This window comes from Ctenopharyngodon idella, chromosome 15 (genome assembly GCF_019924925.1).
Source record: "Ctenopharyngodon idella isolate HZGC_01 chromosome 15, HZGC01, whole genome shotgun sequence".
Taxonomy (NCBI): Eukaryota; Metazoa; Chordata; class Actinopteri; order Cypriniformes; family Xenocyprididae; genus Ctenopharyngodon; species Ctenopharyngodon idella.
Window position 1 is genome coordinate 4,845,561 of NC_067234.1, and position 24,625 is coordinate 4,870,185.

Below are 24,625 nucleotides of genomic sequence, written 5' to 3' on the forward strand. Positions count from 1 at the left end.
GCATACAAATAGTAGCCAAAGTGACTTCAGTATAAGTGACTCAACGTAAAATTGTCTATATTTAACAAATTATTTTCATTTTTTATCAATATTTTAGAGTATTTAATGATTGCAATGCAAGTCATTTTGGATAAAAGCATTTGCCAAATGCATAAATGCAAATATGAATATTTTGAATAATAAATAACATTTCTCCACCATTTTTTTTCACTGGCTGCATCCGAAACGAGGTAGGAAGGCAACAAGGCACATCCGAATCTAATGATCGTGTCACTTCCTGTCTCCTGACATACCTTCATCTGATGGATTTTTAAAAGAAGCAGAGATATATCCTTCACTGCCTTTGATATCCCACAATCCTTTGCTTTCCATTCCATGACAGTTGAACTAAAAATAAAGATGGCATCTGAAAGTTGCGGTTGGTGGTCACTTTGTGTGTAAATGTACATTTTTGACCTACTTTTCCCACTTTTGATGTAATTAAATATTTGCTTAGTTATTACCAAAGCTCTCTCCATTTTGCTGTAGATCTTTAAACCGTTATGCTGCCTCAGATGTCTATCCGAAATCAGTTTCGTGAGGTGCCTTTGTGTGCAAACGCTGCCTGCAAAGTCACTGCCTGATAAGGCAACAAGTCAGCTTCCTAAGCTTTCAAACACAGCCACTGAGCTCACAATGCATTCTGGGATTGGATTCGTCATGTATGCCTTAGTATTTGGCCAAAACAAACCTAATCAAGCTGCCTATCTTTTGAAACACACTTCCTGTTGAAAATAAGTATGGCAGCACACTAAGTTTTGGAATAGAGCAACTAAAACAAGAAAGATACAAGACGCAGTATTTCCTGTATACAAGCTGTAGAAACAACACAAATGCAGCCAAAATGAGACATTTTTGGACTGAAATGAGAGAAAAAGCCATTTCATCAGGTTTCTTTCTCTATCTGCCGGTCTGGCTGAAGGCATCTGCCCTAGATACGTGTGCTCCTGCTGTGGTCTGAGTCTCTGTGAGCCAGAATCAATGCAGTGATCTTTGTCTAATCAATGTTTCATTACCAGCATGAGATATTGTATACACAGTTTACTAAGAGCTGCCAGGAGGGGGCTTATTGTTATATATTGGCAAGCGATGCATGAATCACCACAGAAACCCTGGCTTAACCCGGTAATCGCTCTTTAAGGCTGTCAGATAATGTACTATCGTCTTAAAAAGGTCCAACGGTTAAGCTATAAATAGGTATTGTAAATGTTTTGGGTGTCTAACAACTTTCAGGTACCTCATTCTGTTAAATCTGTAAATGTAATGTTAGACATCTCAGACATGCCAACTCAATCCTTTCTTACAACAATAACACAATACTTGACAGTCTTTAAAATGCTGTTTCAAAGGCTACACTATAAACATGTGTTTTGGTGGCTCTCAGAAACCACAGTCTGATGACTTTAACAATACAAACAAATGTCAGTAACACATTTTAATGCATTAATTATGCCTTGTAATGCATTGTATGGTCTCATTATACATAAAGGCTTCAAGTAAAGTGTTACCAAAACGTCTTTAACTTTATTAAACAGAAAGATGTTACACTTTATTTTAAGGTGTCCGTGTTACAGTGTGATTATATTGTACATTTAAGTACTGAGTATCAGTGATGGGGGTAATGCATTACAAGTAACACGAGTTACGTAATCAGATTACTTTTTTCAAGTAACTAGTAAAGTAACTTTTTTCAAGTAACTAGTTGCATTTCCTTAAGCCTGAGGCTTATTCATTTCAATTTTGGTGTGAAAAGGCCTTTACACTGACTAAAAATAGAACATTTTTGTTGTTATAAAAACAAACAAATGAGAAAAAGCAACGTAAAAGTGATGTAACGCATTACTGTAATGTATTACTTTTAAAAGTAACTTTCCCCAACAACTGCTGAGTAATAATAATTAACTACATGTACGTACTATAAGAAAAGTGTTTAGGGTTAGCTGCATGTAAATATGTACAACCTATTGCAATTATTATGTAACATTTAGTAACTACATGTAACATGTAACAAGAATACTAAAATAGTGTTACACAGAATGATTTCAGAAACCTCAGCTTAACCTGTAATCAATTCATTCTTTATGTGAAATGTTGTATTATCTTTTTGAAAAGGCTTCAAAAACTAAACCAAATGTTTTGAAAACCTCAGAATCTAAACTTAGGTGTCTAAAATGTAAGTTGTTTAGTGTCTAAAATACGAACAAACACAAATTAAACCATCTACATTATCACTGTTGTGTATCTAACAGATAAATTTGTCAATACTGTTGTTCATGTCTCTGACGGAAGAAATGAGATGCAGTTTTCCTTCAACAGTATGATGTGCACTGAATTTTAAAAAATACAAATAAATCACTCTCCAGCCAATTCTGTTTTCTGTTCCTTCAATTACGTGAGCTTTGTGAGTGAAAGAAAAGAAAAGGGCAAGCAGAGAGCACTCGATTATTGATTCAAAAATAGAAGCACTAAGAAAGAAGAATAAACATAAGTGGTGGACGTAGGTATATTTGAAAGCTATGGATGGGTAACGCAACAGTTCCAGGCCTTTCCGAATTACATAAAAACCATTACGTGGACGTGAGCACGATCAGAATGATCCATCTGCCACTCACAAGGCCCTTCTTTTAAAAATACGGCATCACTCCCTGCTGTTCTCGTAAACCGCATCCCTCCAGGAACCCTAGAGCTGCCTGCTGTGAAGAAGAAAAAAAACTTGTTGACGTGACACTGATAAACAAACTATCAAACAACACAGAAATTAAGAAGGATAATCATCATTCTGGCGCACAGGTGTTGACAGCACAGTTCAGTCATTTCGCCGTGAGAGTTTCAAAGGAAATAAGATTATGAATCCTCCATTGTGCTGTCAGCCATTGATGGCATTTGGTTCTGTGTGAAACAACCACTCGTGTCGACAAAGCAAATTATTAAAAGCAAAACATTCGTCTTGAGTTTCCCTAAAGTTTGCACGTCTAATTATCATCCATATCTGCTGCAAAGATGTGCAGCGGGACTTGCTGGAAAGAGGGAACAGATGAAAGACAAAGGCAGGAGAGAACAGAGAAGGGCACACTTTGATGCGCACATATTTTGCCAAGTTGCATCTCTGAGTCTTGTCACATTTCCATTACTGTGGATTTCTTTCTTTCTTACGAACGGTTTTTAAGGTTTTCCCAAATCTGACACTGCAGGAGGCTGCTGTAAATCTCTGGTGGGTGTATTTGCCACCCGTCTCCTCTACAAACTCAAAGCAGAGTTTAGCAAAACATCTTAAAGGATTATTCAACATCTTATTGACTGTGGTCTAGACATACCTTGATACCTAACAAAGGTGACTAGTTGAGAAGATTTAACACCAGACTTGGTGCTGGTTGTCCACACCAAGTTTCTTAACTTAGATTAACCAACAAAAATACCAAACTACTACTAGCCAGCATAAACATTCTTACAAGCACTAAAATATTCAAAACATGTTATAATGAAATATAATATATTATAAAAAATGTCCATTATAAAACATATATTGTAATGGTTAGTGTTATATAAGTTAGCTTTACTAAATTTGTTTTGGTGGTAGCAAACTAGTAATATACAACATAAAATCACCTTAAATGCAATAAATAAATGAATACATATGAAAGTTATCATTATAAAAATAACAATTTTAAAGGTAAGCATTATAAGAGTTAGGCTACATTTAGAACGCTTTTTAGTACTGTAAAATCGATTAATCGCATTTATCGCATCTAACATAAAAGTTTGTATGTATATATATATTTTATATATATATATATATATATATATATATATATACACGATGGTGTAAAATATGGCTGGTCTGCCAGCTAAACCAGTAGCAAAACAGGGCGTTACCAACACCAACATAAATTAGACAGACAGACAGATAGATAGTAGGGCTGTCTTAGGTAGTAGGGCTATTTTTCGTGCAATACGAAAAATAACTTTGAAATTGCGATTAAACGCGATTCTTGGTGCGATTTTTATGTGCAGCTTGTCAATGAAGTATGGCTTCAAATGTTAATCCATCTGAAAGCACTGCGAGTTTGATTTGCTTATAATGTGCTTTTGAAAAAGCAACACACGTCAAACATCTTTCCAGACATGAGAAGCATTTATTAACATCTTGTCCAACAGAAGAAAACTTTTAATAACATGTTTTTACTCCAAACTAACTTCATAACGACAGTTGAGCATCCTTCTGTGAGATGATGTGGCTTCTTACACAGAATAAGGCAGTCGTGTGTTTATTAGACATGTTTAACTCAAAGCGTTTCGATCTTCTGTTTATTCAGCTACAGCGATAGTATGATGCCCATAGGGATTTCCTGGAATGACGTGTGTTATCTACTTCAACGGCAGGGCATATTTGGAGTTTCTGTGCAAGAGCGCCCTCTGGCTTTCAGATGGGGAAGCATTACTACTGAACAGAGCCGTACAGCTCTGACAAGCTGCGCATAAAGTATTCGCAGCCTTTGACAAATCGATCGATCAACCGATAGATAGATAGATAGATAGATAGATAGATAGATCAAATGAACAACAGACTGACAGACGGACAGGCAGACAGATAGAGCTCACTCTGTCAGACATGTCTGTAAAAAATGAACCGCCAGAAAGGAAATAAAAATGAGCAAAGAGAAGATCAAGGTATGAGGAGATGGAAAAGAGAATTATTAATGACACCTGTGTTTTTAGTAGGAGTTCGTTCACTGTTAAGGAAGTAGATCAGCTACATAACCAACATATACCAGTCTGATACAAATTTCTTGCTGGTCTAAACTCATCTTTTTAGCAGGGAGTTTCACTAGTTAGGTTATGCTAGAGTAAAATATGACTATGCATAATTATATTATGAACCAGAATTAAAATTCTAAAAATTAAAATTGAGCAGGGATCAACCAGCTAGGTTTTAGATCACCTAGACCAGCTCTAAACTAACCAGCATAAATCAACATTATCAGAATTAAAAAATATTCAGATTGTTTTTCAGTAGCGCTAAACTAGTTTCAATAGCAAAGTTGTGATGATGTGAAATACACCTGTGTTTATCGACCAGACCAGCACCAAACAAGAAGAAGAAGAAGAAAAAAAACTTTACCAGCACAATAATGGTGTAAGCTGGTCTTTTCAGAAGACATATCTGACTTTTCTGAACTGAACCAAAAAAAAAAATCTTGCTTAACCCTGATTCTGCACATTCATGATGAATCTCCTAGTAAATCATAAATCATAATAATAAAATGGTGTCACACACAAGACTACCCATTATTTGACTGCGGGTTGCTAGCTCTTGTGACCCTACTGACCCGGTCTTATGACAATTTATCATCTCAAAATGATTTTGACACCTAAGCGATACAGTGTGAGAGGTTAAAAGGTTACGCCGTGATTTTTGGCTTCATCTCTGCATGGTGCGTTTTCGCCACAGGAAAGGCATAAGTCACCCATAACTGTTTCCTCTGATGGAGACAGCAGTGGTCTGCACATGTGCGATAGATTGAGCCGTCCATAACTTGCAAAATTGAAAAAACCAAACGGATATATACTGCATGGAATATGGAATCGTATTAATTAAAAAGAGAGTAAAACGAGAGCGCAAGAGAGACCTCCTGCAGAGTGAAGGAATAAGCCCTGCAGCGTGGACCTTATTAGCAGCAGGTTCGAGAGCAGCAGGTCTCTGTCTCTGCTCAAATCCCCACCCAAACATACAGCAAATACACGCCGTGCCCCCACCCTCACCCAGGCCTGTCCCATCCATCACACAGCAGGTTAATGGGCACACACACACACACACACACACGTACGTCTTTGGCCCCATGTACAATGTTTAAAGCTCATAGCTCAAATCTGTCAAGGTGAAGTCAGTGCTAACAGAGGAACACTGTTAAAATCCATTACCACATTCCTGTTTCTGGATGAAAAGAACTTGCTGTGCTGAACTCCTCACAATAAACCACTAAACCTAATCTAATCCTTAAATAAATAGAATGAGAATGTGTTGCATTTAAATAAACACTGAAAATCTAGTAGACAGACAGACAGATAGGCAGGCAGGCAGACAGACAGACAGACAGACAGACAGACAGATAGATAGATAGATAGATAGATAGATAGATAGACAGACAGACAGACAAGGCAGATAGACAGACAAGACAGGTAGACAGATATATAGACAGACAGAGAGACAGACAGACAGACAGACAGATAGATAGATAGATAGATAGATAGATAGATAGACACAGACAGACAGACAGACAAGGCAGATAGATAGATAGATAGATAGATAGATAGATAGACAGACAGACAGAGAGACAGACAAGACATACAAGACAGGTAGACAGATATATAGACAGACAGACAGACAGACAGACAGACAGATAGATAGATAGATAGATAGATAGATAGATAGATAGATAGACAAGGCAGATAGATAGATAGATAGACAGACAGACAGACAGACAGACAGACAGACAGACAGACAGACAGACAGACAAGGCAGATAGACAGACAGACAGACAGACAGACAAGGCAGATAGACAGACAGACAGACAAGGCAGATAGACAGACAGACAGACAGACAGATAGATAGACAGACACTAATAACACTAATAATTTGTCTTTAGCTTATTTGAACTTGTTCAGAGACGCACGCGCACGCATGCGCACACACACACACACACACACACACAGCAGTACACTTAAAGGCGATGCTGAACTCCACATATAACCCTCTACCTCATCACGACCCTCGACTCATGTGTGTCCAATAACTTCAGCCACCATTTCGGGCATGACATGGCGACCTCCAGGGTCCAAATGTGACACCTGAAGCACAGCGGCCGACAGCTGTCACCCCTGACCCCAAAACACACACATGTGCGCACACAGACCCCTCACATCAATAACAGCAAGTGTGATCTGGATTCTGAGGGGCCGAAGACTTCCATGCTGTTTTGTTTGTAGGGGAACAGGGCAGCAGACTCCACCGCTAAGTGGATGGGGACCTGGAATGACCCCTGGGTGGGGGAGAGAGCCGTCAATCAGTGGAGCAATTTACCCTAAGACACCAAAAACATCTCGATCTGACCTGCTCCTGCATGACACACACACACACACAGACTCTCATTATTAAGCCAGGATGCTTGGGCAACTTTTCTCTGAATGTACCTAGGAATGTCATGTGGATAGATTGGCTGTGTCTGTGTGTGTGTCTGTGTGTGTGTGTGTGTGTGTGTGTGTGTGTGTGTGTGTGTGTGTGTGTGTGCCCTGGCAGGTCATTACCACTCAACCATATCTAAGAAATCACATGTGACACACATACACACTCTCACATGTGGACATACACATTTTCAACACCATTCCGATACGGTGTTATATACCAATATCTAACCAATATCACATTTATTCCTCTTTTCCCATTCCTCAAACCCTTTTCAGAATTCCAGGTTCACACAGGAAGAGAAGAAAAGATAGCAAAAATAAGACCAATAGAATCAAAAGACTAGAATATTCCCTCCCAGAATTCCGTGTTCATCCAGGCAGACGCCGTCCCCTCATTCCATATTCCAGTGGCAGAATTCCGTGTCGAGGCCCATCAGAGCTAATAAGAGGGACCTGTGATCCCAGCTCAGAATCCTTCATTTATATATTTTTTATCTATCCGTCAAACGGGAATTCAGGTCAAACATTAATTGTTCCTGTCAGATGGCTGGAGGAATTGTGGGTAACAGGGGAATCTCTCTTTGTTTTTCTTTAATCATGGGAGTCTGCGTAGGGCGGACTCCTCACATAAAAATAGAAGATGTATTAGTTTTATTCCAGTTGGATGCAAACGGAGCTCCCTACTTCACACATACGCAAATACCAAGGGTGTTCTCGCCTTTTCCCCTCCCATGTGACTTCCCGTTTCCCCCACAGACACAGAAGTCCCTCTCGGCAGTTAGATAAATGGGCTTGTCTTCACGAAGAGCTTCTAATTAGTCTCCATATTGCATTTTATAAGTTTCCTCCCCCATACGCTCTTTATGAAAAGCTTCTCGGATCCCATGTGCTCCACAGATCGAACAAGGGAATGAACAGTGTTTCTATTATTAGCTTCAGGGTTATTTTGAATGAACTGTGTCTATTAATGATATAACAATTAGTGAAAGACTGAAAAATCAGACAGTGTTTCACCATAGACAGGATGGATACCACTATTCAGTCCACGAAATACTGAAAACACATTCTTTACTTTTTAGTGAATTAAAGGGTTAGTTCATCCAAAAATGAACATTCTGTCATTTGTTGATCTTCGGAACACAAATTAAGATATTTTTGATGAAATCCGATGGCTCTGTGAGGCCTCTATTGCCAGCAAGATAATTTACACTTTCAGATGCCCAGAAAGGTACTAAAATCATATTTAAAACAGTTCATGTGACTACAGTGGTTCAACCTTAATATCATAAAGCAACGAGAATACTATTTGTGTGCCAAAAAAAAAACAAAAAACTTTTCAACAATATCTAGTGATGGCCGATTTCAAAACACTGCTTCATGAAGCTTTACAAATCTTTTGTTTCAAATCAGTGGTTCGGATCGCGTAAACGAAGCCTCGTTTACTGAAATCACGTGACTTTGGCACTCCGAACCACTGATTTGAAACAAAAGACTTGTAAAGCTTCATGAAGCAGTGTTTTGAAATCCCTCATCACTAGATACTGTTGAAAAGTCTTATTTTTTTTTATTTTTTTGGCGCACAAAAAGTATTCTTGTCACTTCATAACATTAAGATTGAACCGCTGTAGTCACATGAACTGTTTTAAATATGTTTTTAGTACCTTTCTGGGAATCTGAAAGTGTTAATCATCTTGCTGGCAATAGAGGCCTCACTGAGCCATCGGATTTTAGCAAAAATATCTTAATTTGTGTTTCAAAGATGAACGAAGGTCTTACAGGTGTGGAACGACATGAGGGTGAGTAAATAATGACAGAATTGTAATTTTTTGGGTGAGCTAACCCTTTAATATAAATTTCCACAAAAAAAAAAAAAAAAAAAAAATGAGTTGTGAAAATTAAACGTCAAATTAAAGATGCCGTTTACCCTTAACAAAAGTTCCATTATAGGTTTATCATTAGGCAAAATGATCTCTGTATCAAACAGCAGTGTTGGGGAAAGTTACTTTTAAAAGTAATGCATTACAATATTGCATTACTCCCTAAAAAAGTAACTAATTGCATTACTTAGTTACTTTTTTTTATAGAAAGTAATGCGTTACATTACTTTTGAGTCACATTTTCTCACCTGAGCTGGGCTCGCTTGTTTGTTTATTAATAACAATGAAAAAGTTCTATTTTTGTGCACATGAGATGAGTAAATGCTCACATTTAGTCTAGAACTACAATAACCGTCATGTTTACACACAACACCTCATGATTTCTCTCAACATGGGGACAAGAGAGTCAGTTAATACATGGGGGGAAAAAAGTAACTTGAGTTACGTATTTGAAAAAGTAACTCAGATATTTGGTTGTAAATTTAAAAGTAATGCGTTACTTTACTAGTTACTTGAAAAAAGTAATCTGATTACATAACTCAAGTTACTTGTAATGCGTTACCCCCAACACTGTCAAACAGTATCAAAAAGCTTACATATCCATGCTATTTGGTGCACATGATATCCATAAAATTGTATTAAATAAATATAATGAAATATATTATAATATATATAAAAATAATGTCCAATAACTATATATATATATATATATATATATATAATTTTTATATAAATGTCACTTGTTCTGCTCACAGAAAAGCAACGAGGTATACAAGTTTGGCTCATCTTTCTTGTTTTTTCACTTCATCATCAAAATCTGCGTAATAGTGGTTAAAAGAAGGAACAGATGTGACTTTAGAGCCCAAAAAGTAGAAGAAGAAGGCAGCGCCCAGAAAACTGCTGATTACAGAGAGAGAAAGATTACAGGACTGAGAGAGTCTATCCTCTGAACACACACACACACACGGTGCTCTCATGAAAGGACTTTAGCAGGACTGATAGTTAAAGTGATAGAAGATAGAGTGGGTTCATTATTTCTGGAGAAACAGAGAATTGTGGGATGTTAGCTTGTTCTCTCTGTGGACTGTCTTTGTGTGGTGAAATGAGAGAATGTGTCAGACCGGACTATTCAAGCACAGAGACTTTAATTGCTCTGGCACACTCTAATTAAGAAAGACCTCTATCCTGCCGAGTATGTGTGTGCGTGTGTGTGTGTGTGCGTGTGTGTGTGTGTGTGGCAGGTGAGCAGCACATGACAGGATGGTCTCTTTACTGGAATGTAACTACTTTCTTTTCACATACATAGTTTGGCCAAGCTAAACGAAAGGCAGACTGTGACTGTTCATTGTTAGTTTAACTATAACATTAACTAATGCTAATGTATAAAACCATATTGTAAAGTGTGACCAAAAACCTAATTTATGAATCATTTTTGCAGACAATTTTGTTACTAAACTACAGCTAAGTTAATAGACACACCTACACAATCATGACTTTCCAATGGGGACTTTCCATTCATAGTTTTTATACTGAGTTAAGGATATTTCCTTTCCCTAAACCAAACTTAAAATAAACAGTTCTGTGTTGTTAGATTTCATTAAGACATCATTTAGTATGTGTTTATTCAGCCATTTTCCTCATGGTAACTGTTAGTCTGTTCTGCGATGTAGGTGATTTCAGGTTTTACTACCCCTGTGGGAACATTTGGTCACCACAATGTTGGCAAAGCCTGACCTGCACAAACACACAGACAAACACATTCACAAACCAACACTGTTGAAAAGCTTTTCATCTGCCACAATACCAGAGTAAACAAAAGCACATTTATGATCCTCTCTTTTTCTGTCCACTCTTATTTTTATTTACCTGAGACAGCCCTTGTTTTACTGTCCCTTATTGTCTGCTTGTTCATACACACACACACACACACACACACGCTAAGGACTCTTTGAAGTGCTGAGGGGAATGTTAACTTACGACGTCTATGATCAGGAGGTTTATGAGGGAATACTGAGAGTTTTCAGTCACGTTTGCTCCTGACTGAAACAAAACGGTACTAGACTACATCATAAAGACACAATTTCGCTATTATTTTACACAAAAAAAAAAATGCAATAGGAAACAAAAATAACAATTGAAACCGCATTAATATCTGAATTGTTTGTTCTAGGCTGCAATGAGATTAAATGAAGAGCAAATTGATACTTTTTAAGTCTTAAAGGGATAGTTCACCCAAAAAATGAAAAATCATCATTTACTCATCCTCATGTCATTCCAAACCTGTATGACTTATTTTATTTTCAAAATATATTCAGAAGAAAGAAATTCAGAAATAACATAAGGGTGACTATCCCTTTAAGACATGAGCAATCATGTTGAGTTTCTCATCAACATCTCAAACTGTGTTCAGATCTGTGCAGTCAAAAGTAATTTCAAAATGAAAATTTCTCATATATTTCTCATCAAGAACTTAAAAATATAGGCTATAAAAGGGGGGTTTGGCAGGGATGCCATAGAAAAACCATTTTTGGTTCCACAAAGAACTTTTCATTGAACAAAACCATGTTTTTTCTTAGTGTGAAGAACATTTTTAAAAATCAAAAGAACCTTTTTCCACTATAAAGAACCTTTTTGGGTAATGGAACATTTCCAATAAAGAACCTTCATTTTTTTAAGAGAACACCAAACAAAATGAGTCAACTATTCCACAAATGAGATCTCTATGAGCTCTATGAGAAATAAAATGCTCCTCTAGGATGTCGTCACTATGTTTTGCTTATACGGAGGAGAGCGAGATTACTGATTAACTCTTCAAAGATGCTGGAGGAGCAAACAGAAGCTCTTATCTCAGACCTGCTGTTGTGTCTATTGCAGAAAACCAGGTCAATCAGCACGAGAGAATGTTACATTTCAGACCCGCTACATTCCACGTAGTCAGTCCAGTCTACTTGGAAAATGAATGTTGCTCAGGGGCAAGTCAAATAGATTTGATTTCACTGGTATCTAGTAACACTGGCTCGCTCTTTTTCTTCCTTCTCCTCGCCTGTAACAGTATATTCCCTGTTCGAAGCCCCCAGGAGAAATCTCAGCGTTTTGAATACAGAGCATAGCTGAGGAATGAGGAGACGAGGGAGGAAAATAAGCCGCGTCGATGCTCGGAGCCGCTCCGCTGGGACGAGACTCATCTGAATCTGACTGGGAGTTCAGGAGCGAGCAAGCGGCCAAGAAAAGAGAGAGAGGGAGATAGAGAATGAGAGAGGCCTGAAAATCAATAAACCAGCAGAAAATCAGAGAGCGCTGACTTGAGCCAGTGCCTCCCTCTCGTTCTCCTCTTCATCTCCTCAGCACCCTGAACACACATTGATTCACACCAGTGTCATTGTTTGAGCTCAGACCTCCAGCTCAAAAAAAAAAAAAATTGCTCAGAGAAACCAACTTGTAGGCAGTCAGGGATAAAATAACAGCAAATTCCTTACATGAATCTACACCAAATCTCCTCAGACTGGTTCAGTTTATCCGTCAGTCCTCAATCAAGTGCACTGGTGCAAGGCTTTCAGTTTATATAAAAAATAGAAGAGGTGGGCAGTGTAACCAAAATCACAAAATATTAGCTAGAAATTCAAGATTTTTTTTTTTTTTTTGATAATTAATATTTCATCAATTTCAATAATTGATTTTAATTAATATTAGATTATTAAATAATAAAATGGACTGCTACATAATAAATATATAATAAATGTAAAATATAACAATTCTAAATTGTTATTAATATTACTATTATTAAAATGTGTGATAATTAATAAAAAAATGATTAATTCTGACATAAAATAGTAAAACTAAATTAAATGTTTTATTAAATTTAACAATTAAATAAATTGTTAACTAAAAATATAACAAGTATGAATTATAAATAAAAATATAAAAATAATTATATATATATATATATATATATATATATATATATTATTTTTGTATTATTTTTATTATTATATATAATGTTTTATCAAATTAAATAATCAAATAAATAGTTAAATAAAAATATAACAAGTATGAGTTATAAATAACTATATATATATATATATATATATATATATATATATATATATATAATCATAATTAAACAATTAAATAAATTGTTAAATAAAAATATAACAATTATGAACTATAAATAACAATATGTATAATTCTCAATAATAGACCGTAAACATCTGTATTATTAAACTATATAAAGCTATATTATGACTATATTATAAAATGTCCTACATTTAAAGCTGTAGTAAAATATTTGCTTATAATTTTTTTATTAGCATATCTAAACTTTACTTTAGGTTACACCCCTATTTATAATCAATAAACAGTTAAGTATTTCATGAAGTATATGCATTTTCGCATTATTCCATATTGCCATATTCGCTTTGGCATAGAGAAAATGTAAAGCAAATAAAGCCAAATCTCTCATCATGTGACTTATACTGCCCAGTAAATATATGGATATTACAAATAAAAGTGTGTTTCTGTGTGTAGGAATTGCATAGGAATGGCAACAGTGCCAATCGAAAAAAAAAAAAATGTACATGTCATGTTGCAAGACGTGTTGCAAACTCTACGAATGAAACTTCACAGAAAAAGTTAAGGAAAAACGTAGTATTTTATGTTACTAAAGGAAAAAGAAATGCAATGGAGAGGACTTTGCATGCATCTCCAACTAGTTCTGAAACCCTATGCGAAATTTAAAGCGGCTCATTATCAGAACATTCTAGGAGAGACGGACTCCCCGGAGAGTCCGAGCGCACTGATAGCATCTTCTGACAGAGGCACCCAGACGCTAAAGAAATGAGATACGGCTAAAATGAGAGCGAACAGAAGAGGAGAGTGGGGGCCGGGGCGCAATATCACGATCCCAAAGCCTCTTATTCAGTCAGAGTGTCAAGTTGAGGGCGAGACCGTTCGAACGGGTTTATCTTTGCGCTAGCTTAGATGTAGGCTAATCACTCATGCCCTGACACGCGCTGAAAGGGTATTTCCTCAGCTATTAGCAGAGAGCGCCATTCATCAGCCCGCTGTTAGCACGCTTAACCTTTACTCCGAAGAACCTTATCGATTCCTCTTTAAGCCAAAGACTCAAAACAAATGTTCTGACCTGAGAGCAGTCGCAGGATTTCGTCAGACTGAATGATTAAAGTCACAATAATCAAGGTAAACAGAACAGAATGGTTCACAAACATGGAGCGTTTCGTTTGCTCCATGCTATGACCTCGCTTTCACCCCTTTAATGAAGGGAATGATGGAAAAGAAAGGGATGGAGGGATATCAGAAGGGTGAGTGGCAGTCTATATGAACGATTCATTTGAAAGAACCTGTTCATAAGAGTCATTTGTGCTTGAACCAGGCTATACTGGTGGCGCAGCATGTTTGTTTTTGCATGCAAAGATTCAATACAAATGCACGTTTTATCTCATCATATTCAATTAAAATGGCAAAATATAAAACTTTGGTGGTGCGTATTCAAAATGAATGTGTGCATCTGTAAAGACTCATTGTTTTGGACCAAACACCATGAGGTCAGACTGAAGTCCTGAGGCCATATGACGAACAGAATGAGTTCATCTTTACACATCAAAAGTCTTTCCCAATCTGTCGACATTCAGCTTTATTCAACTTACTGCAAAAGAGCTGATGACAGCAAGGAAAAGAACAAAGGTGAATATTCTAAATTATAAATGAGCTTGTATATTTCATGACAAACTATGATTATTGAAATCATAAATAATGGACGTCAGCAACGAGGAAACTCTGAAGACAGCATTCGTTAATTTTCCCAAAGCAATTCATCATAAATAAAGATGATATTGCTTAATAAATCCACTTCATATTGGATATATAACAGTGTCAAGTATGCTGCAGTCCCATATACTGCAAATGTCACATTAATGGCAAAATAAACAGGCAATTAATTGTAAATTATTATCATTTACCAAAGATATGAGAAACCGGATGCTTTCAGCTTCGATCTCGCCTCGAATCTAAATGTTTGCCGATTCAAAACAAATAAAAGTCATGGAGCTGAAATATTAGGGGGATCTCGGCAGAAAGAAAACAAATAATCGGGTGTGCAGTTGCAGTCATGTGAATTGCTGCAGTAGCTGGCATTTGCTCGCAAATGAACAAAACCTCCCCGTCTACGGATGTGAGGCGCGGGGAGAGAATGATAATTGTGCTGTTCAAATCCACAAGAAATGTGTTGTGTCTTCATTTTCAAATGGAAGTATGCACTGTAAAAAGAGTTCTCGTTTTTGTGTGTGTATTGAGCAGGAATGTTTTATGCCTGGCTGCCAAAAAACACTGGCGTAATAAATGTGTTTCACACACTGAAAATCCCTAAACACCTTGAAATTAAAATAAAACTGTCACACAAGTCTGTGGTGTAATTAAAGTCGACACTGCCATTTGCAAATGCCATTTTACGTGACGTAATTGAGCGAAACAGGGTATTTGACGAGAAAACAGCCAGAACAGGATTTAATTTTATCCATATGGAATTAAATTGGATCATGAAAAGTGGGCATATCATACTAGAATAAAGGTTGGAGGAGAGGAGTGATGATGAAAAAAAAAAAAAAAAAAAAAAAATCAAGCGGATTAAACTGTTACATTTAGAATAAAGATTATGATTGTGGCAAGCAGGGTGGGGCCAAGAGCCGTGGGAATGGAGTGAGGACGGTGGCACGAGTGCTAATGAGCGTCACCTGCGCACCACACCGGTCTCGAGTCCCACGGAGGAGCTCCAGAAGGATAAAAGGAGGAGTGACAACAATGCAAGATGAGAGAGGACCAGGCCTGGACTTTATGTTGGTGTTTTATAATGTTTATATGCAGGAGTCGTCCGAGAGGGGCTGCCTCTTTACTTTCATTTTGTTGTTTATTTTATAATTAAAATTATGTTGAACGCTCACCGTTTTCTGACTCTTTCTTCCCTGAACTTTAAACATTGTTAGTATTATTATTATTACTTAAGAACTGATTACAAACATGTGAATATTTGTTAAACTAAATGATTCATAATAAATTAAATTCATGCTGAAGATATAGCAAGCCTGCATATCATGCACATTTTGAATAGACATTTGGTTACATTGCGAATAAAAATAACGAAGACAAAAGTAAAATAAAATAAAATAATAAATAAAATAAAATAAATAATGCCTGCATATTAAAGAACACTGAATTTGAATTCATGTTGAATTTAAATACATATTAGTAGGGGTGGAACTAACAATTATTTTTTCAAATCGATTAATCTGTTGTTGTTTTCCCGATTAATCAAATAATCTAGCGATTATTTAAATAAAGATTATAAAGACAAAAAATAAAATAAAATGTCTATTTACTAGGGGTGTAACAATATATCGTGTCACAATATATCACAATATATGTAATGGTGGAATATTTATGGGTCCTGATAATGCCAAATGTCTTATGTTACCAGTAAAAAGTGGCCTACATTATTTTAAATATATCTAGTCAGTGACAGATTGTAAAGATATTCATCTAAAATAAGTCTGTTTCAGTGTTAGAATCATGAATATTTTTATTCTGGTGTCACCATCATCCTATGCGTTGGGTTACCAACACCAAGTTCAAGCCTATTCATTTCCACTCCCAATGTAAAACCAAATTTAGCATTTTAAATCAACAGTACATTTTTTGTTAACCTTTTACCATATGTCTCGCAATAATATCGTACCGTGAGTTCAGCATCGTGATGTGTATCGAATCGTGACATGAGGGTATCGTTACACCCCTACTATTTTCCCATATTAAAAAAAAGATAAATAAGTACAAAACTGTTAATATTTTTCAAATAAAAGTAATGTCTAATTAAGAAAGTAAATAGAGCCGTTTTTGATTTCAAGCTTACTTTAAATCCATATGGCGAGCAAATGACTGTTGTATACAAATGAAGTTGTGTTTATATCCCACATGCTGATTTTATTCAGAACCAGAAGAATGTTTGCCACATTCTGAACTTTCCTTCAAATTTGTCTTGCGCTCTCTTATTCCACACTTCTTATTATCTTTGAACACAATGCTTGTTTGTGGGCTGGATATTTATACCGGATTGCGGGCTTAGTCTGCGTTGCCGCGTTTTGGCTCATGCCTCTAAATATTCTCGGTTTAGCTCTGGTCAAGGTTGTGTGTTCTGTTTGGATTGAGGCCCCCATCTCTGTTTGCCAACACACACAGAACGGACCCATAACTCACTCAGCAAGGCCCTTGAGAGACACGACGCACTGGGTACTCCATCCTCTTAAATAGAGAACTACAGCCCTGCGTACTAACGTGTCTCTCTCATTCGATTCAATCTTTTGCTCCCTATCTTATCTTTTCTATCTCTCATCTAATATTCTTTTTATCTCTGTGTAATGAAATTGGGATTCAGAGCATGCCTCTTTCTCGCCCCCCACTCGTTCGCTCTTGCGCTGTCCATCAAACGGCAGAAGCGAGAGGTTATCGACTCCTCTCTCTCTTTCACCCGGCTCACTGAAACCTTCAATTTAACAGAGGAGTAGAAACAGACTACCAGTCTATCTTTAACAAAGCCCCACACTATTTTCTAGCCCTGATGAGATCCGCCGAGCTCCCCTTCGGTTCCCAGGGGTCCCCGGCGTGCCTTTTGCGTTCAAAGAGTGTCAGCCCCCATTACCCGTCTCTAAGAAAGACAACTAATAACACTGGATCAGCTTGGCAGACCGCAGTTGAATTCGTTCACTCAATTTGACGCCTGGTTTCTCTCGCCTTGATTTGCTCGTGTGTTTAGATCAAAATGCCATGTGACGAGATACACTAAGCGAAGACGGACTCTAAAAAGGGAACGGGGGAGGGGAAGGGGGGAAATCACCACACGTCAGCGAACTTTCAAGAAAAAGCGTAACGTGTTTTGCATGTAAAGAGGATGCAATCAAGCTACAAAGGCAAGTCTGCGTCCGCAAACCAACCACCCACACATACGCCCGAACAACGCCATGTTCCTTTCCCTTGAAATACCTCCGCATTGCACATGTTTTGAGCCTTAATTATTCTCAGGATGCTTCTAAACAGACATACGTGCCTCGCCCACCAGCCAATAACCCAGCAAAGAATCACTTAGCATCTGCCTGCCATTAAATCCAAATCCAGAATGCAGCTGTCCGCAAAAAACTCCTACAAAGTGACCCGAGTTGCTCAGTCTGGTCAGATGTGGAGGCCAAAAACAGGGCTGCAAAACTCAAAGCCAAAACCATCTGCCGGTCGCAACATACACAAAGCTACAACTGCCAAAACAGGCACACGATACGGAGCTAAACAACATCAAACAGAACGGAAATACAGATGAGACGCTACGTTATGCCTATTAACGAATTTGCGACTAAACAGTTGCTGTGCCTCAGAGGAAAAAGGGTGATAAATGATTTTGTTTTTTTTTTTCTACAGCTGGTACTGATATATAATATACATAATATTTTTGTTTAACTTCTCCGATAACAGATATTAATTTTTATTTATTTTTTGAAAATTATTTTTGGCACAGTAATTAAAAATAAAATAAAATAAAATAAAATAAAATAAAATAAAATAAAATAAAATAAAATAAAATAAAATAAAATAAATGGCCTAATTATTATTATTATTATTATTATTATTATTAATAAATAATGTTTTATTGTATACATTATAATATATCATATAACATAATATAATATATTATGATACATTATATATTATATTATAATATTAATAATATATTATTATTATTATTATATAATGTATACAACAAAACAATCTAATAATAATAATTATTAAATAATGTTTTATTGTATACATGATAATATAATATAATATATTAGACTATTAATAATAATATTTTTATAAAATTATATTATTATTATTATTATTGTTGTTGATGTTGCTGATAATTAATGTTTTATAATAATAATAATAATAATAATAATAATAATAATAATAGTAGTAGTAGTATATTATTACAATAATTTTCTGACACAATAACAAAAAAAAATTCTACAACTGGTACTAATACATAATATTTTTCTTTAACTTTTCTGACAGCCAATATTATTTTGTATTTCTTTATTTATGAAAATCATTTTTGGCACAAAAAATAAATAAATAAAAAATAAAAATAAAAATAAAATAAAAATAAAAATAAAATAAAATAAAATAAATAAATAAAATAAAATAAAATAAAATAAAATAAAATAATGGCCTAATTATTATTATTATTAGTATTATTATTATTAAAAAAAGATGTTTTACTGTATACATGATGATGATGATGATAATAATAATAATAATAATAATATATAATACATTATGTATTATATAATATTAAAAATATTATTTTATATTATTATTATCATCATCATCATCATCATCATCATGTATACAATAAAACATTTAATAATAATAAAAATAATAAGAATATATATTATATTATAATACATTATATTATTATTATTATTATTATTATTATTGCTGTTAATTAATGTTTTAATATAATAATAATCATTTTATATTATTTATCATTTCTGACTCAATAAAAATTAAAACAAGTAACAAAACAAGTAAAAAATTGTTTTACAATAAAAAAAAGAATAAGAATACTAATAAAAGTATAAGAATTAAAAATATATTTAATATTATTAATAATAATAATAATAAATATTATTATTATTATTATTAAAATAATGTTTAATTATATTAATAATAACAGTAATTTTAATTTTATAAAATATCTGGTCAAATGTGGAGGCCAAAAACTTGAAGCCAAAACTATCTGTACACAAAGCTACAAATGCCAAACAGGCACGTGATATGCAGTTAAACAACATCAAATGCAACGGAAATGCAGATGAGACCTTTACTTTTCTGTAGAAGGAAAAGGAAGTGATAACTGCGATGTTAAAAGCTCTGACGCTCTGCTACATGATTATCTTTCTTTCTATGTAGTCAATCACTTTTACAAGAGCACTTTCCTGTCTTTATAATCCTATAAGCTAGAGGAGCGAGCTACTAATATTGTCCATCAGTGTCTTGTAAAAGGTCTCAGTGTGTTAAGGAATGATAGGCAGCAAGAAACAAAAGACGGATGGCGAAAGTGGAATTAAATGCATCGAAAACCTTGTCAGCGAATTCCAAGGATTGGGGGCGGCATGTCTATTTTTCAAAACGACATTTCTTTATTTGACAGCACCTGCTTGAGGGATAGCATCCCGAAATGGGATAGCCGTACATCACCCACGTCATACGGTGCATGGATGTTATTATCCAGAAACGTCCAGCATGACAAGATGCAGGAGATACCAGTAAACTGCATCCGTGACGGATGGCGCAGGCGTGTACATGTATATGTCTGTGCGCATACGTCCGTGTTTGCTGTCACTCTGCCAGCCCACCATCTGGGCCTGTGCACCAACTGTCCTTAATGAGGGGATTAGACCTCATGCGATGCTGGGGGACCCTCAGCACCGGCATATATCGTCCCCTCCTCCTGCTCGCTTTTATATGGAAAACATTACAGCGGGAAGGTAGAGCCGGCAAATCGGGCACCCAGCAAGGGCCTCTGATGAGCCACGCTTAACTGCGGCCATTTTTCTGGCCCTGGCTTTTGTGTGCATGTACACAACAGAGGTTCTGCAGGTGTTAGATCCCTGCATGTGTGTGTGTGAGCAATAGAGATTGCTGGGTATGCGCTGCACACGGTGCTGTTTCAGGCCCCCTGGGTTTGTGTTGGCAGACCTTGAATCAGTCCATAATGAGCTCTGCCAGTTCTAAGCTCCAGACGCAGGACAGTGGAACAGCGGGGACTGCAAGAGAACCAGCCGCTCCCTCCATATCTCACTCACTGCCTCCTCCGGTCTGACACAAACAAAGGACAGAATAGATTAAAAGAACACAGGGCATGTAAACAGAGAGGCCACACTCCTGAGGAAGATAAATGAAAGCGTCAGCCTCTGCTCTAATAAAGAGAAAGCCGCTGGCTTGTGGCATGTGAGCTCGACGGTCAACGAATGCCATGTTAATAGAACTATGAATATCCTCCAATGAGGGAATGATTATAGTCATTAGAGAGTTCCGAAGACACACATTTTTTTCAGCTGTGGTTGGACTTTCCAAGATCTACCAGATGAGATGTTTTTTAAAGTGATTTATTGGGTGGATTTCTATTCATGTTCGTACACACTGGGTCTGATTCACTAACTTTGCTTACATACATAAATCCACAACAAATGATGGCAAAAAAATTTAGAACCAACTATAAACTGATACAAAATTTCCCCGCCAATTATTCAGAATGATATCTGCCAATACCGATAGTTTGATTTTCTTAAGGGGGAAAAATCTCTATATACAGGGAACCCTTTCATTTGGTACATTACTATAATATACAGAGTCAAGCCCAACAGAGTCCGTAACAGGTCCCAAACTATTAAATTCAACTGCTATTTATTTTCAGATATAATAATTACACTCAAATAAAAACTGAAATGTTTGTATATAAATCAGTTGCACATAAGGTAGTTTTCATAATTGTCTTCATGACAAATTTACTCAAACATACATATATAATTAACACTAAATAAGCTCCTCTCTAGTGTTTTTTATAACTAACTAACGAACTGTGAACATTGCATGAGTTTCCTGAAGTAAATGCAATGTTAACTGACATATTGTTCTCAAGCTGTTTTATTGGCATCTTTTAGCGGTTGAAACACTGATTGAGCGACTACATGAGACATGGTACATTTCGGTAAGTTGTACTGTATCGTTCAACATACCTTCTGATGTTCATGCATGTTTTTTGCGCTGTAACTTGTATTAAAGAGGAAGAGATGACTCGCTGCCCCTTGAACTGAGGTGCTACAGCGATCTGTCATGTCACATTTAAGAGCATCATTTACGTCATTTATTGTATGAATTTCATGATAAAATGGACAGAATTTGAAAGCTGAGTCTTTGTTTCTTATCCGAAGTAACAAAGCCCGAAAGCTCTTTGTGATTATTGGATGGGAGCAAGCGTGCCGCACGAGTCCTGAAAGGTGAAGCCAAAGCGCCTCGATCGCCCTCAGGTGGTTGGTCCCAGTATAGGTCATAAACCCCGCCCTCTCCATGTAATCTTAAGGTGCGTTCACACCACCTTGTAATTCCCGTAATTACGAGATTCTAGCTTGTAAAAAGTGTTCACGTCCTCGTAGAGCTCGTAATTACAGCTTGTAGGATGGGAGTTTTCTGAAAGCTGACCGCTGTAGATTCATTTAGGCGTTGATAGTGGTGCCATAGAAACGCATAATTCCCAGTCCAAGGACGTGAACAGCCCCAAAATATAACGTCACGTGTTGTCATCTCAAGATTCCGGTAAATACGTACGAGGTGGCGTGAACGCAGCAATATAGACGTGAGATAAAGTGAACAATTAAATTACACTTCAAAATGTTTTTTCTGTCTTTTTATGTAGTTATCATGCTGATGTAAGTTCAAGTGTTCATTTTTTAAATAAGTTTTGTTTTAGTTAGTTGTTTGATGCTATAAGAACGGGGGTGTGACATCATGATTGACATGATGGGTCCCGAATCAGCATAAGATGTCAGCACCATATTGGGAGATAGGCGGCTTCACTTTTCTACAATGGAAGAGGTGCGTCGTCCATATTTTTTTTTTTACAGTCTATGGATGGGAGGCTTGTTATGAATACTGTTTGGTGTAGGGAAAAACGCAGACCTAGCAACCCTGGCTTGGAACCACGGTTGATTCAAAGGGTCAAATAGATCCTGCTTTTATGTCACTATTTTTTAACTGTCAATGCGTTATTGTTGTGTTAACTTTGACAGCCCTTATTCAACACAAGGCATTTTCTTCACACAGTATGCATCGCAGTCTGACATGTTTTTCCTCCCCCTTTCAATTCACAGGATATAATCGGCCCTGATCATCGGCTGTTTTTAAACAATCAGCCGATGGCCGATAGTGAAAATAATTGCTTTTATCGGCCGATACCGATTACCGGCCGATACATCAGTGCATATATATATATATATATATATATATATATATATATATATATATGAAATACATAAACTAAATACAAATTTCAGTAGGAAAATTTCAAATTCAATTGAGGCACACACTCCCTCACTTAATCCGAATTAAAATCAGATGAAAATCATGCACAGTTTTTAAATGAAACTCACTGTTCAAACAAAAAAACAAATACTATACTATAACATTTATTTTACAATGTTTACAATATTCTGGTCTCTAGATAATATTCTGGCTCAGATTCCTCCATCATGTAAGTCTGTAGGATATTTTTGCATGTTACATTGTCTGCCAAGCAAAAATCATGAGTCAGATCATTCAAAATAGAAACAGCACACCTCTCCCCAACAAGCCACATGATTTGAGATATTATTCATATCCGTAGTACAAAAGGCTTAGAGTTAAATGCCTAAGTTTAATACTCAGGGTTAGTTGAGCAATAAATAATAGCGATGCTTACTTTGGTGAATGCCAATAAAAAGAAAGAAAAATCAGTGAACCTTCTTTGTAAGACTCGTATATTAACAAATAATTGGAAAATGTGATAAACTTGTCCATTTTTGTAAGCGCTTTAATGACCTTATGGCTAACAGCAATGCACCTGAACACCTCAGTTTTGGAATTATCACAGAGGAACAGTGTGTTCAGATCTCCAAGGGCCAAAACACTGAAGTGGCCCTCAATTTCCAGAGCTAATCATTCAGTCCTCAACAGCACCTGTGAAGTAATGGCAGCTCTAGGGCCAAGCAGTGTAAAGACCTGGCAAGAATCGAGCTGAAACCAGGGCACTTTTTATCGCTGAGGACATTAGAAGAGCATTATCCAGCTGTATTTAGCTGTTTGTTACTGTGGCCGGGGCAGCCGTCCAGCGGCGGAGGACATTGACGAACAGAGCGAACCTTGTTGTGTTCTGACTGGCACTGTTCCACCGGCCGTACGAGCGCATACACAAAGCCCCGATGAACTAGCAGCGGTTTATACATCTCGCTTGGGCTAAAAAAAGTCTGAAATGTCAGCCAGCCTGAGAGCGATTGTCTTACGAAACCCCACTTTTCTTCTCCCCTCTTTTTGTCGTTCATCTTCTTGAGAGGTGGGATGAATACCCTCTCTGCTCTTTATACACTTGTCCTCTGCTGGTTCAGGGACTTAGAGGAGGGCAGCGGATCTTAAATAAAGCTAGCAGAGGGGTGACATGCGTGGCGAAGGGGTAATGGCAGGGGCATTGTGGTCCGGGAACAGAAGGCGGGGAGACCCGGAGCAAAAACACTTCAGCGCTGAGAGGACTTCTTCTGAAAGAGCTCCGGCCGATGACAGCACAAAACAAGAGGCCCATAGTCATCAATTAGAAATCAGCAAAACACAGCTGGAGCCAAAGGGGCCTGCTGGAAGTCAAGGGCTTAGGAATTTTAAGGGGAGGATGGGAGGAAAAAAAAAAA

At 36.7% G+C, this 24,625-nt stretch overlaps 1 protein-coding gene and 1 long non-coding RNA gene across 4 annotated transcripts in view; one reads left to right on the forward strand and one right to left on the reverse strand.

Annotated features, from left to right (window-relative positions):
- robo1 (roundabout, axon guidance receptor, homolog 1 (Drosophila)) overlaps nucleotides 1-24,625 on the reverse strand; it is a 341,340-nt gene that overhangs the window by 100,514 nt on the left and 216,201 nt on the right. The gene's annotated exons all lie outside the window — the stretch shown is intronic.
- LOC127495082 (uncharacterized) lies at nucleotides 14,114-16,050 on the forward strand. The gene is made up of 3 exons (XR_007925050.1): nucleotides 14,114-14,416; nucleotides 14,631-14,798; nucleotides 15,783-16,050. It is a non-coding gene; the product is annotated as an uncharacterized LOC127495082 (long non-coding RNA).